Raw genomic sequence first — 15,931 nt, 5'->3', positions numbered from 1 at the left:
GCACATTCCTGTTGTTACTGAGTTCAACTTTTATTCCATGATGGTCCAAGAAAATACAAGGAATGATTTCTATTCTTTTAAATTAGCTGAGGTTAGACTTGTGACCTAAGATGTGATCAATTTTGGAGGATGATCCATGGGCTGATGAGAAGAAGGTGTATTCGGTTTTGTTAGGATGAAATGTTATGTAGATGTCTGTTAGATGCAAATGTTGAATGATTAAGTTCAAGTCTAAAATTTATTTGCTTAGCTTCTTTTTGGAGGATCTATCCAATATTGCCAAAGGAATGTTAAAGTCTCCAGCAGTTATGGTGCTGGACTAAATCAAGTTGCTTATGTGTGTTAGAGTCTCTCTTATAAATTGAGGCACATTCTGGTTGGGTGCAGAAATGTTGATAATTGAATTCTCATCATGTTGAGTGTTGCCCTTAACAAATATGAAGTGATCATCCTTATCTTTCCTTACTTTTGTTGGTTTAAAGCCTATTGTATCTGCGAATAAAATTGCAACACCTACTTTTTTCTGATTTCCATTTGCCTGAATTATAGATGACCATCCCTTCACCCTGAGTCTATGTATATCTTTTAAGGTAAGGTGAGATTCTTGAAGGCAGCAGATGTCTGGCCTGAGTTTTTATTTATGTATTTATTTATTTATTAAATCATAGCTATGTACATTAATGCAAACATGAGGATCATACACTGGGTTTATATACAATTCGAAATATTTTCATCACACTGGTTAACATAGCCTTCCTGGCATTTTTTTAGTTACAGTTTTAAGACATTTATGTTCTACATTTAGTAAATTTCACATGTACCCTCGTAAGATGACTGTAGGTGTGGTCCCACCAATCACCCTACCTCTCCCCATACTACCCCCTCCCCTCCCCTTCCTTTCCCCTTTCCACATATTCTTACGTTTTAATTGGGTTATAGCTTTTACGAAAGCTATAAATTAGTTTTATAGTAGGGCTGAGGGCGGTGCCTGTGGCTCAGTGGGTAGGGCGCCGGCCCCATATGCCGAGGGTGATGGGTTCAAACCCGGCCCCGGCCAAACTGCAACAAAAAAATAGCTGGGCGTTGTGGCAGGCGCCTGTAGTCCCAGCTACTTGGGAGGCTGAGTCAAGAGAATCACCTAAACTCACAAGTTGGAGGTTGCTGTGAGCTGTGATGCCATAGCACTCTACCGAGGGTGACAAAGTGAGACTCTGTCTCTACAAAAAAAAAAATAGTAGGGCTGAGTACATTGGATACTTTTTCTTCCATTCTTGAGATACTTTACTAAGAAGAATATGTTCCAGCTCCATCCATGTAAACATGAAAGAGGTAAAGTCTCCATATTTCTTTAAGGCTGCATAGTATTCCAGGGTGTACATATAGCACAATTTGTTAATCCATTCGTGGGTCGATGGGCACTTGGGCTTCTACTTCTACCATGACTTAAAAATAAACATTCTGATACAAATATCTTTGTTACAATGAGATGTTTGGTCTTCTGGTTACATACCTAGTAGGGTAATTGTAGGATCGAATGGCAGGTCTGTTTTTAGATCTCGAAGTGTTCTCCAAACATCGTTCCAAAAGGAACGTATTAGTTTGCATTCCCACCAGCAGTGTAAAAGTGTTCCCTTTTCTCCACATCCATGCCAACATCTCTGGTCTTGGGATTTTGCGTTATGGGCTAATCTTACTGGAGTTAGATGATATCTCAAAGTAGTTCTGATTTACATTTCTCTGAAGATTAAGGATGATGAGGATTTTTTCATATGTCTGTAGGCCATGCACCTGTCTTCTTCAGGGAATTGTTTCTTCAAGTCTCTTGCCAAGCCTGAGATGGGATCACTTGTTCTTTTCTTGCTAATACTTTTGTGTTCTATGTGGATTCTGGTTATTAAACCTTTGTTGCAGACATAACCTGCAAATATCTTCTCCCATTCTGAGGGCTGTCTGCTTACTTTACTTACTGTGTTCTTGGCTGTGCAGAAGCCTTTTAGTTTGATCAGGTCCCAGTAGTGTATTTTTGATGCTGCTTCAATTGCCCGGGGCGTCCTCCTCATAAAATATTCACCCAGGCCAATTTTTTCACGAATTTTCCCTAAACTTTCTTCTAGTACTTTTATAGTTTCATGTCTTAAGTTTAAATCTTTAATCCAGTGAGAGTCTGTCTTAGAAAATGATGAAAGGTATCGGTCCAGTTTCAGTCTTCTACAGGTCACCAGCCAGTTCACCCAGCACCATTTGTTAAATAGGGAATCTTTTCCCCACTGAATGTTTTTAATTGGCTTGTCAAAGATCAAATAACGGTAAGTAGCTGTGTTCATCTCATGGTTCTCTATTCTGTTCCATATATCTATTGCTCTGCTTTTGTTCCAGTACCCTGTTTTTTTGATCACTATCGATTTATAGTATAGTGTGAGGTCTGGTAGCGTGATTCCCCTTGCTTTGTTTTTATTTCTGAGTAATGTCTTGGCTATTTGAGGTTTTTTGTGATTCCACTTAAAACGAAGTATTATTTTTCTGAGGTCTTTAAAGTATGACAGTGGAGCTTTAATAGGGATTGCATTAAAATTATATAATGCTTTTGGTACTATTGACATTTTAACAATGCTGATTCTTTGGTATGTTTTTCCATTTGTTAACATTTTCAGCTATTTATTTTCTTGGAGTTTCTTTTTTTGTTTTTTTTTTTTTGTAGACACAGAGTCTCACTTTATGGCCCTCGGTAGAGTGCCGTGGCCTCACACAGCTCACAGCAACCTCCAACTCCTGGGCTTAAGCGATTCTCTTGCCTCAGCCTCCCGAGTAGCTGGGACTACAGGCGCCCGCCTATTTTCTTGGAGTTTCATAGTTCTCTTTATAGAGATCTTTCGTGTCCTTTGTTAGATAAACTTGCAAATATTTCATCATCTTTGGCACTAGTCTGAACGGAGTAGAGTCCTTGACTGTTTTTTCGGATTGACTATTGTTGATATATATAAAGGATACTGATTTATGAATGTTGATTTTTGTCACCTGAGATGCTGCTGTATTCCTTGATCACTTCTAAGAGTTCTGTAGTAGAATCCCTAGTGTTTTCCAGATATAGAATCATATCATCTGTGAAGAGTGAAAGTTTGATCTCTTTTGACCTTAATGGAGACCCTGAATCATCTTTTCTGTTCTAATTGCGATGGCTAGAACTTCCATTACAATGTTAAAGAACAGTGGAGACAATGGGCAACCTTGCCTGGTTCCTGATCTGAGTGGAAATGATTTCAATTTTACTCCATTCAATACGATATTGGCCATGGGTTTGCTGTAGATGGCCTGTATTAGTTTAAGATATGTCCCTTCTATACCAATTTTCTTTCGTGTTCTGATCATGAAGGGATGCTGGATATTATCAAAAGCTTTTTCTGCATCAATTGAGAGAATCATAAGGTCTTTGATTTTTCTTTTTCTTTTTTTTTAATTGTTAAATCATAGCTGTGTACATTAGTGCAATCGCCTGTACCCATTCTAAGATGCACCATAGATGTGGCCCCACCCATTATCCTCCCTCCACCAAAACTTCCCCCCTCCCTTCCCCTTCCTTGGCCCTTTCCCCATAGTCTTGTGCTATAGTTGGGTGATAGTCTTCATCTGAAAGCTATAATTTAGCTTCATAGTAGGGCTGAGTACATTGGATACTTTTTCTTCCATTCCTGAGATACTTTGCTAAGAAGAGTATGTTCCAGCTCCATCCATGTAAACATGAAAGAGGTAAAGTCTTCATCTTTCTTTAAGGCTGCATAATATTCCATGGTATACCTGTACCACAATTTGCTAGTCCATTTGAGGGTCGATGGGCACTTGGGCTCCTTCCATTGCCACTTAGCAATTATGAATTGGGCTGCAATAAGCATTCTGGTACAGATGTCTTTGTTATATTGTGACTTTTGGTCTTCTGGGTATAAACCTAGTAAAGGAATTATAGGATTGAATGGCAGGTCTATTTTTAGGTCTTTAAGCATTCTCCAAACGTCCTTCCAGAAGGAACGTATTGGTGGGCATTCCCACCAGCAGCGTAGAAGTGTGCCCTTTCCTCCACATCCACGCCAGCATTTCTGGTTTTGGGATTTTGTTATGTGGGCTACTCTTACTGGGGTTAGGTGATATCTCAGAGTAGTTTTGACTTGCATTTCTCTGATGATTAAGGATGATGAGCTTTTTTTCATGTGTTTGTAGATCTTGCGTCGGTCTTCTTTAGAGAAGTTTCTCTTCAAGTCCCTTGTCCACCCTGAGATGGGGTCATGTGTTATTTTCTTGTTAATACGCTTGAGTTCTCTGTGGATTCTGGTTATTAGACCTTTATCGGAGGTATAACCTGCAAATATTTTCTCCCATTCTGAGGGCTGTCTGCTTGCTTTACTCACTATGTTCTTGGCTGTGCAGAAGCTTTATAGTTTGATCAGGTCCCCGTAGTGTATTTTTGACACTGATTCAATTGCCTGGGGAGTCCTCCTCATAAAATATTCACCCAGGCCGATTCCTACAATAGTTTTCCCTGCACTTTCTTCAAGTATTTTTATAGTTTCATGTCTTAAGTTTAAATCTTTTATCCAGTGAGAGTCTATCTTAGTTAATGGTGAAAGGTGTGGGTCCAGTTTCAATCTTCTACAGGTTGCCAGCCAGTTTACCCAGCACCATTTGTTAAATAGGGAATCTTTTCCCCACTGAATGTTTTTAATTGGCTTGTCAAAGATCAAATAACGGTAAGTAGCTGGATCCATCTATTGGTTCTCTATTCTGTTCCAGACATCTACTTCTCTGCTTTTGTGCCAGTACCATGCTTTTTTGATCACTATGGATTTATAGTACAGTCTCAGGTCTGGTAGCGTGATTCCTCCTGCTTTGTTTTTATTGCTGAGTAATGTTTTGGCTATTTGAGGTTTTTTCTGATTCCATATAAAACGAAGTATTATTTTTTCAAGATCTTTAAAGTATGACAGTGGAGCTTTAATGGGAATTGCATTAAAATTATATATTGCTTTGGGCAGTATGGACATTTTAACAATGTTGAGTCTTCCCAGCCATGAGCATGGCATGTTTTTCCATCTGTTAACATCTTCGGCTATTTCTTTTCTTAGAGTTTCATAGTTCTCTTTGTAGAGATCTTTCACGTCCTTTGTTAGGTATACTCTCAAATATTTCATCTTCTTTGGCACTACTGTGAAAGGAATAGAGTCCTTGACTGTTTGTTTCGCTTGGTTATTGTTGGTATATATAAAGGCTACAGATTTATGGGTGTTGATTTTGTAGCCTGAGACATTGCTATATTCCTTGATCACTTCTAAAATTTTTGTAGTAGAATCCCTAGTGTTTTCCAGATATACGATCATATCATCTGCGAAGAGTGAAAGTTTGATCTCTTTTGACCTTAATGGAGACCCTGAATCATCTTTTCTTTTCTAATTGCGATGGCTAGAACTTCCATTACAATGTTAAAGAACAGTGGAGACAATGGGCAACCTTGCCTGGTTCCTGATCTGAGTGGAAATGATTGCAATTTTACTCCATTCAATACGATATTGGCCATGGGTTTGCTGTAGATGGCCTGTATTAGTTTAAGATATGTCCCTTCTATACCAATTTTCTTTCGTGTTCTGATCATGAAGGGATGCTGGATATTATCAAAAGCTTTTTCTGCATCAATTGAGAGAATCATAAGGTCTTTGCTTTTTAATTTGTTTATGTGCTGAATTATATTTATAGATTTATGTATATTCAACCAGCCTTGAGACCCAGGGATAAAACCAACTTGTTTATGATGTAGAATTTGTTTGATGTGTTGCAGGATTCTGTTTGTTAGGCTCTATTTGAATATTTTTGCATCAGTATTTATTAGTGATATTGGTCTATAGTTTTCTTTTCTTGTTGGGACTTTTTCTGGTTTGGGGATCAGGGTGATGTTTACTTCATAGAACGTGTTGTGTAGTATTCCTTGTATTTCTATATTTTGGAAAAGGATGAGTAATATAGGTACTAGTTCCAGTTTAAAGGTTTTGTAGGATTCTGACATGAAGCCATCTGGTCCCGGGCTTTTCTTTTTAGGGAAATTTTGTATGGTTGATGCTATTTCAGAACTTGATATAGGCCTGTTCAACATTTGCAATTCATTCTGGCTAAGACTTGGAAGGTGACGTGCTTCCAAGTATTGGTCATTTCCTTCAGATTTTCATATTTGTGAGAACGAAGTTTCTTTTAATAGTTATTAAGGATTTTTTGAATTTCTGAGGAGTCTGTCATTTTTGATTGATGAAATTAGAGATTTTTTTCCTAGTTAGGATAGCCAAAGGTTTATATATTTTATTGCCTTTTTCAAAAATCCAACTTTTTGATTTATTGATCTGATGTATAATCCTTTTGTTTTCAATTTGATTTAATTCTTTTCTAATTTTGCTTATTTCTTTTCTTCTACTGGGTTTGGTGTTGGTTCTTCTTTTTCAGTTCCTTGAGATGTCACTTTAAATTTTTAACTTCCTCTCTTTCCGTTCTCTTCAGGATGGTTTGTAGTGCTATAATTTTCCCTCTTTGTGGTATCCCAGAGGTTCTGATAATTCGTGTCTTCATTGTCGTTTTGTTCTAAAAATTCGGCAATTTCCTTCTTAATCTAGTCTATGACCCAGCTATCATTCAGTATAAGGTTATTTTGCTTCCTTGTTGTTGTATGAGTATGCAGATTTCTGTTGTTATTGAGTTCAACTTTTATTCCATGGTGGTCTAAGAAGATGCAAGGAATAATTTCTATTCCTTTTAATGTACTGAGGTTAGACTTGTGACCTAAGATGTGATTGATTTTGGAGTATGTTCTGTGGGCTGAGGAGAAGAACATTAATTCAGTTTTCTTGGGATGAAATGTTCTGCAGATGTCTGTTAAATCCAAATGTTGAATGTTTAAGTTTAAATCTAAAATTTCTTAACTCGTCCTAATCCTTCTTATTGGAGGATCTATGCAACACTGCCAAAGGAGTGTTAAAAACTCCCACTATTATGGAGCTTGAGGAAATCAAGTTGCTCATGTCTGTTAGAGTTTCTCTCATAAATTGAGGGGCATTTTGTTTGGGTACATAAATATTAATAATTGAAATATTGTCACTTAACAAATATGAAGTGACCTCTCACTTTTTTTGTTTTTTACTTTTGTTGGTTTAAAGCCTAGTGTATCTGCAAAAGAATTGCAACACCTTCTTATTTCTCATTTCCAATTGCCTGAAATATAGACAACCATCCCTTCACCCTGAGTCTATATTTATCTTTTAAGGTACGATGATATTCCTTCTTTTTTTTTTTTTTGGCCAGGGCTGGGTTTGAACCCACCACCTCCAGCATATGGGACTGGCGCCCTACTCCTTGAGCCACAGGCGCCACCCCGATGATATTCCTGTATGCAGCAGATATCTGGCCAGAGTTTTTGTATCCAGTCAGCCAAACTGTGCCTCTTTAGAGGACAATTTAAGCAATTCACATTAATGGAGAATATTGACAAGTTGGGCGGCGCCTGTGGCTCAGTCGGTAAGGCGCCGGCCCCATATACCAAGGGTGGCGGGTTCAAAGCCGGCCCCGGCCAAACTGCAACCAAAAAAAAAGCCGGGCGTTGTGGCGGGCGCCTGTAGTCCCAGCTACTCGGGAGGCTGAGGCAAGAGAATCGCTTAAGCCCAGGAGTTGGAGGTTGCTGTTAGCTGTGTGAGGCCACGGCACTCTACCGAGGGCCATAAAGTGAGACTCTGTCTCTACAAAAAAAAAAAAAAAAAAAAAATTTCATTATCAAGTTTTTCTAAAGTCTAGTGGACATTTTTAATCTTTTTTGCACTGTGGAAGTTGGAGATTGATCAAAAGTTTCTGAGTAAGTTTATTTTTGTGGTAGAGGATTGTACTGGTCATTGAGGAGGCTAGGTCTGAGAATATCCTGGAGAGCTGGATTAGTTATGGCAAATTTCTTCATCATGTGAATGTTGTTAGAGTATTTAATTTTTCCATCATGAATGAAACTCAGTTTTGCTGTATACAGGATTCTGGGTTGAAAATTATTTTGTTTTAGGAGATTAAAAGTCTATGACCACCCACTTGTTATTTGAAAGTTTTCAACAGAGATATTTGCAATCATTCTAATATTCTTCCCTTTGTAGGTTATGGTTTTCTTACTTCTGGCTGCTTTCAGAATTTTCTCCTTCATATAGTGAAGTTAATTATTTGCCTGGGGGAATTGTTATTCAGGTTGAGTCATGATGGGGTTCTGAAAATGTATGTGAATTTCAGAATCTTTTGGCATGTCTGGAACATTCTCTTTCATAATTTCCTGGAGAAGAACCTCTGTGCCTTGTGACGCCACTTCATTGCTTTCAGGGATTCGCATGAGGTGTATATTAGCTTTCTTTGAATTATCCAAGAGCTCCCTGAAAGAATGATCCTTTTTTGCTCTCCATTTCTCTTCCTCTTTGATAGTTTGGGATCGTTGAAAAGCTTTGTCTTCAATGTCAGAAATATTTTCTGCTGCTTGCTCCACTCTGTTACAGAGGGAATCCAATAGATTTTTCATATCTTTGAAGACTGCAAATTCTTGTCTCATGTGTCAGTATGTTTGGTGATTTTGTATTTAAATTCATTGAATTCTTGACACAATTTTTGAATTGCTTCTCGAAGTTCTATTTCCAGCTTTTCCTCCATTCTGTTAATTTTGTTTGCAATCCAAATTCTGAATTCAATTTCTGACATCTCAGCCATCTGTTCATTAATGGGATCTTCTGTTGCGTCTGCCATATCTTTCCTGGGGGTCAGGAGGTTGATCCACTCTGGTTATTTATGTTATTGAAGTTTTTCTGCTGATTCTGCCTCATGATTATTTTACACCATTTGACTAGGTAAGCAGATAAAGAGAATTTTGGTTGGGGACTCTTGGAGTAGTGATTAACCAGCCCTTTGCCCAAAAGGTGGGACTGGTGTCTGTACCTTTTACCCTGGAGCTTTGCCAAGGACCCGTACAGTGCTACGGCCTAAGAAACTGGGGACCTGCTTGCGTGGTGGGGCTAAGTGCCTCTGTCTTGTTTTCAGCTGGTCTCTGTTTTACACTAGTGAATCAGTTACTCGTGGTTGAAGTCTCAGGTTTGGAGAAACAGCAGCAATTAAGTCTTCCTTTTCCAGTTGCTTGAGATGTCCCATTAAGTTGATAACTTCCTCTCTTTCCATTCTCTTAAGGAAGTCTTATAGTGCTATGATTTTCCTCTTAGGACTGCCTTGCGGTATCCCAGAGGTTCAGATAATTCGTGTCTTCATTATAGTTTTGTTCCAAAAATTTGATAATTTTCTTCTTAATCTCATTTATGACGCAGCTATCATTCAGCATAAGATTATTTAGCTTCCATGTTTTTGTATGAGTATGCATATTCATGTTGTTGCTGAGTCCAACTTTTATTCCATGATGGTCTGAGAAGATGTAAGAAATAATTTCTATTCCTTTAAATTTACTGAGATTAGACTTGTGATCTAAGATGTGATCGATTTTGGAGTATGTTCCATTGGCTCCTGAGCGGAATGTGTATTCAGTTTTGTTGGGATGAAATGTTCTGTAGATGCCTGTTAAATCCAAATGTTGAATGGTTAAGTTTAAATCTATAATTTCTTTGCTCAGCTTCTTATTGGAGAATCTATCCAACACTGCTAAAGGAGTGTTTAAATCTCCGACTATTATGTAGCTGTAGAAAATCAAGTTGCTCATGTCTTTTAAGAGTTTCTCTTACAAATTAAGGCACATTTTGGTTGGGTACATAAATTTTATTTTAATAATTGAAATCTCATCATATGGAGTATTACCCTTGACAAATATGCAGTGACCATTCTTATCCTTCCTGACTTTTGTTGGTTTAAAGCCTATTGTATCTGCAAATAGAATTGCAACACCTGCTTTTTTCTGATTTCCATTTGCTTGAAATATGGATGACCATCCTTTCACCCTGAGTCTATATTTATCTTTTAAGGTAAGATGAGATTCTTGTGTGCAGCAAATATCTGGCCTGAGTTTTTGTATCCAGTCAGCAAACCTGTCCCTTTTTAGAGGGCAGTTTAAGCCATTCGCATTAATGGAGAATATTGATAAGCCTGGTAGAATTTTGGGTATTGAGTTTTTCGAAAGTCCAGTGGACATTTTTAATCCTTTCGCCACTGTGGAAGTTGGAGTTTGATCAAAGGTTTCTGAGTGAGTTTACTTTTGTGGTAGAGGATTGGAGTGGTCATTATGGAGGATAGGCTGACAATATCCTGAAGAGCTAGTTTGGTTATGGCAAATTTCTTCAACATGTGAATGTCATTAAAGTGTTTAATTTCTTCATCATAAATGAAACTCAGTTTAGCTGGATACAGGATCCTGGGTTGAAAGTTGTTTTGTTTTAGGAGATCAAATTTGATGACCACCCTCTTCTGGCTTGAAAGGTTTCATCAGAAAGATCTGCAGTCATTCTAATATCCTCCCTTTGTAGGTTATGGTTTTGTTACGTCTGGCTGCTTTCAGAATTTTCTCCTTCATATTAACTTTAGTGAAGTTAATTATGATGTGCCTGGGGCATGTCTTGTTTGCGTTGAGTCATGCTTGGCTTCTGAAACTGTCTGTTATCTGAATTCCAGAATCTTTGGCATGTCTGGGAAGTTCTCTTTCAGAATCTCACAAAGAGATTATGTGCCTTGCGAAGCCACTTTGTCACCTTCAGGGATTCCTATGAAGTGAATATTTGTTTTCTTTGAATTATTCCCAAGCTCTCTGTGAGAATGATTCATTTTTGCTCTTCATCTGTCTTCCTCTTTGAGAGTTTGAGAGCGTTCAAAACCTTTGTCTTTAATGTCAGAAATCCTTTCTTCTGCTTGCTCCATTCTTTTATTGAGGGATTCTACTGTAGTTTTCAGATCTATGAAGGTTGTAAATTCTTGTCTCAATGTGTCAAAATCTTTGGTGATTTTTGTCTTTGAATTCTTTGAATTCTTGAGACAACTTTAGAAATGCTCCTGGAATTACTAGTTCCAACTTTTCCTCTATTCTATTAATCTGTTTTTGCAATCCAAGTTCTGAATTCGATTTCTGACATCTCAGCCATCTGTTTATGAATGGGATCTTTAGTTGTGTCTGCCATGTCTTTCCTTGGAGGGAGTTGATCTACTCTGGTGATTCATATTACCTACTTTTTCCGCTGATTCTGTCCCATGATTATTTTACACCATTTGACTAGATGAGCAGATAAAGAGAAGTTTTGTTGGGGGCTCCAAGTGTAGTGATTAACTAGCCTTTTGCCTCAAAGTTGGGACTTGTGTCTATACCTTTCCCCCTACGCTTTGCCAAGGACCCGTATAGTGTTATGGCCTGAGAAACTGGGGACCTTCTTGGTGTTGTGGGGCTAAGTGGCTCTGTCTTCTTTTCAGCTGGTCTCTGTCCTACGCTAGTGAATCAGTTACTCTTGGTTGAAGTCTCAGGTGTGGAGAAATAGCAGCAATTAAGTCACCCCGCCTTACATAGGCAACAATTGCAAATGTGAAATCAAACCTTCCCACAACCACACACCCAGGGTACCACCTGGATAGTCTGCACGCGATGCCCTAGTTGAAGTGGTCTAAATCAATTATCTCAGTCAGCACCTGTCTCAAGTGGGAGAGTTTAAAATCTCTCTGGCAAGTAGATCGCAGGTGTCTGTTGATGACTCAAATATGACCTACTCTGGTGCTCTGTGAGGTCAGAAGGACCCACCCAGCAAATAGAATAGTTGGGGAAAGTTGATGCCTTCTTCCCCACCTTTCACCTCTGTCACACCCCGTCACTGATAACCACGCAGGTCTGTGACCCACTTGCCTTCAATGAACAGATTCTCCAGGGGTTTGTTTCTGCCTGAAACACAGGGAGATCTATGTCTCCTCAGCCAGGCTGCTGCTCTCTGCCACTATCAGGCAGAGCGGAGGTGTGGCCTGACAACCTCAAGTGCTTAATGGAGGATGGGGCAGTTCACTCAGTTCCAGTCCCGCTCCTGATTGATGTTCCTGACAGAACAGAACAACTTCGCAGAATTTCTTTCTGTATCGGCTGTATTCCCCTGTAGAAGTGAGGCTGTTTGAGTTCAGAGAACCTATGACTCAGGCCCTGTCTGTGTCGCTGCCGGGTCTCGGCTGCATGGTAGCTGTCAGTTCCAGCCTCTGCCTCACCTCATTTGTCTCTGCTAATGATCCCCCGAGGGCCGGTTGCTTCTTAGGCTCAGTAAAGCCGTACTGTAGCTCAGCCCCTCCCTGGAATTCTCCCAGCTCTATGCTTGCATATTCTGGCTCTTGCCCTCCGCCCAGGCCGGTACGGCCTCAGGCAAACCCTTTACTTTCAGGCCTGCGTTTCTGACACAGATCTGTTACGCCAGTGGCTGCCACCAGAGAAGTTGCCCGGGCTCTTCTGGTTGCCCAGAGAGACAGCAAGTGAGACTCCGGAATATCCATGAGTGAGCCCTGTCATTGCTGCTGCCACTGTTGTTTTCTGCCTCGGGGCACCGCCGCTCCTGTATGGTTCTCTCTCAGTTGCCCATTGTCTCCTCACTCCCATGCTGGACAATCAGCACTGTCCAGCAGCAGTCCATGCTCTGTCCACTCCCCTCATGAAAATACCCTGGAATCTGGACTCCTGTGAGACAGGCTTTTAGACCTCAGAGTGAGAGTGGAGGGGAGTGCTGGGAGCTCAGAATTGCAGGTAGAGAATATACACAGTTTTATACAGTTTTAGACCTGGCAGGAGAGCACCATGGCACCCTAGTAGGGAAGTAGGTCCAGTTTTTAGAAGGTCTCTCCCGTGGGATATAATAGGAGGAGTTTTGAACTCTGCTCACTTGTTTGTATTTAGTACTGCGAGCTGTTCTCAAGGGGGAGGGGACGCCTGTCCACTTCATGTTGGGTTTTGTACCTTGTGTTTATATCCTGGAGGTCGCAGCTCACCTCAGCAGGGTTGATTTGCGTTCTTCAACCTTCTCTCTTGGCACAGCTCTAATCCACCAGGTCACTTGCTAAACTTCTGTCCTTTAACTCTCCTCCTGCATGGGAGCCTCTGTGGAAAGCTCGCTTCAGTCAGCCATCTTCCCTCCCTCGTGGCCTGTGTTTTTGTATCCAGTCAGCCGACCTGTGCTTCTTTATAGGGCAATTTAAGCCATTCACATGAATTGAGAATATTGATAAGCCAGATAGTATTTTGGATATTGAGTTTTTCGAAAATCCAGTGGACATTTTTAATCTTTTCACCAATGTGCTATTTGGAATTTTATCAAAAGTTTCTTGGTGAGTTTACTGTTGTTTTGGAGGATGAGTCCGAGAATATCCTGGAAAGCTGGTTTAGTTACGGCAGATTTCTTCAACATGTGAATGTCATTAAGGTATTTAAGTTCTCAGGCATAGTTGAAACTCAGTTTAGCTGGATACAGGATCCTGGGTTGAAAGTTACTTTGTTTGAGAGATTAAACGTTGATGACCACCCTCTTCTAGCTTGAAAGGTTTCAGCAGCAAGATCTGTAGTCATTCTAATCTTCTTCCTTTTGTAGGGTATGGTTTTCTTACATCTTACAGCTTGCAGAATTTTCTCCTTCATATTAACTTTGGCTTCGTTAATTATAATGTGTCTATGAGAATTTTTATTTGGGTTGAGTCATGCTGGTATTCTGAAACTGTCTGCTATCTGAATTTCAGAATCTCTTGGCATGTCTGGAAAATTCTCTTTTATTATTTCGCGAAGTAAAGCATCTGTATCCTTCACAGCAACCCATCACCTTCAGGTATTCCTATAAGGGTAATATTAGATCTCTTCAAATTATCACAGAGCTCTCTGAGAGGGTGATCTGTTTTTGTTCTCCAGTTTTTTTCCTCTTTGAGTGTTTGGAAGTGTTCAAAAAGCTTCGTCTTCAGTGTCAGAGATCCTTTCTTCTGCCTGCTCCATTCTGTTACTGAGCGATTCTCAGATCTTTGAGGGCTGCAAATTCTTGCCTCAGTGTGTCAAAATTTTTGATGATTTTGTCCTTGAATTCATTGAATTCTTGAGACATCTTTTGAATTATTGCTTGAAATTCTTCTGTTGATCCTATTTGCTATCCAAATTCTGAACTCGATTTCTGACATCTCAGCCATTTGTGTATGATTGGGATCTTGTGCTATGTCTGCCTTATCGTTCCTTGGGGAAGTTGATATCCTCTGATTATTCATGTTGCCAGAGTTTTTCCACTGATTCCGCCTCATGATTGTGTTTCACTGTTGACTAGATGAGTTTAAGGTGAAATTGGATGGGGAGTTCCTGGAGTTGTGGTTAACCAGCCCTTTGTCAAGGATCTGGGACTGATGAATGCAGCTTTTCCCCCTGTAGCTTTGCAAAAGACCCATACATTATTATAGTCTGAGGCTGAGGAAATCTGCTTGGTGTGATGGGGTTAGGTGGCTATGTCTTGTATTCAGCTGTTTCTTGTATGATCCTAGTGGATCAGTGACTCTGGTCAAGTCTTAGCTGAAGTTTGCTTTCTTGTAGTCGCAGCTTGCCTCAGCAGAGGTGACCTGTAGTTATCACTCTTCTCTCTTGGCTGGGCTCCCAGTCTTCAGCTTAATTTGGTACTTTTTAGATATTATCTTTCCCTCTCGACAGGAGCTTCTGTCGGAGGCCATCTTGCCCCTCCCCTCCTGTCTCCTGATTTACAGAGCTTTACTGTGAGCTAAAGGAATCATTTAGCCAAGCTGTTATTCGGCCATTTTGTCCCTCCCCTCCTGTCTCCCGATTTAGAGAGCTTTACTGTGAGCTAAAGGAATCATTTAGCCAAGCTGTTATTCGGCCATCTTGTCCCTCCCCTCCTGTCTCCTGATTTAGAGAGCTTTCCTGTGAGCTATAGGAATCATTTAGCCAAGCTGTTATTACCTTTTGGGGGGTTAGGTGGTACAAAGTCATTTTTCTATTCTGTATTTGTGATTTTGCTATTTATATCTATTTATAATTCCTTGTTATCTCATTTCCCTTATATATCATTTACTAGACTAGATACATCTATTTCTTAAAAAAAAAAAAAAATTCTCAGTTAACTTTGACAGTCCATCAACCTGAACAGACAGTGTTGAACCTGGTCTAAGTGAAAAAATAAATAAAAATTAAGAGGTGATTTAGAGAAATGAAAAATTGGTTATATTGACAATAACTACTTACTCTATAATCAGATGATAGTATTGCTTCAACATTTGGGTAGTTGTTTTTATGATCATTCATACAGAGGCTATTATTGCTTTTTTTATGTGGACACAGCCCATGTCCAAATTTGTTCCTATGTATTATACAATGTCTGACATGACAAGTTGTGATGCAGTTTTTCTTACTGTTGTGTGAAAATAGAGCTACTCTCTGTCTTAAATTTTACATAAATTGAATATTATTGTTACCTAATATTGAAATTTTTTTATTATCTGACTTTGGCAGATTTGAAATTATTTGTCATTTTCAAACTTATATAAAATTTCTAACTTTATTTTTTTGTTTTTCCTTCTGAGGATATACAAACGAGTTATAAAAAGTTGAGTTATTTATCCTTTTAGTATTTAATTTTACTAATTTCTCACATGTGATCTCACATGTACTAGACATAAATATTTATTCAATATATACAGACATCTCTAAAATGATAGTCTTAGTATTGTAGTTCAGTATTTAGTATGGTAGGTAGCATTATTACTAATATCTATTTTTTAACAAGATCAGAATTTTAATTCTAAGTGGTGTTTGAAATACTTAAGATAAACATTTCTAAGCAGCTTTGAAGAGACCTAGTCATTGCATAATAAATGGCTTGCATAATTCCTATCAGACAAAAATGATTTTTCTCTTCTGAGTGTAACACAAGAAATTTGCTACAAGATTTTAAGTTCTGCTGAAAAATTTATCTAGGCTTTG

At 39.1% G+C, this 15,931-nt stretch overlaps 1 protein-coding gene across 5 annotated transcripts in view; it reads left to right on the top strand.

The window, feature by feature from the left end:
- LOC128571599 (phosphatidylinositol 3-kinase catalytic subunit type 3) overlaps positions 1 to 15,931 on the top strand; it is a 189,703-nt gene that overhangs the window by 147,527 nt on the left and 26,245 nt on the right. The window lies entirely within an intron of this gene.

This window comes from Nycticebus coucang, chromosome 19 (assembly GCF_027406575.1).
Source record: "Nycticebus coucang isolate mNycCou1 chromosome 19, mNycCou1.pri, whole genome shotgun sequence".
NCBI classification, from domain to species: domain Eukaryota; kingdom Metazoa; phylum Chordata; class Mammalia; order Primates; family Lorisidae; genus Nycticebus; species Nycticebus coucang.
This window is presented reverse-complemented; position numbering and strand designations above follow the sequence as displayed.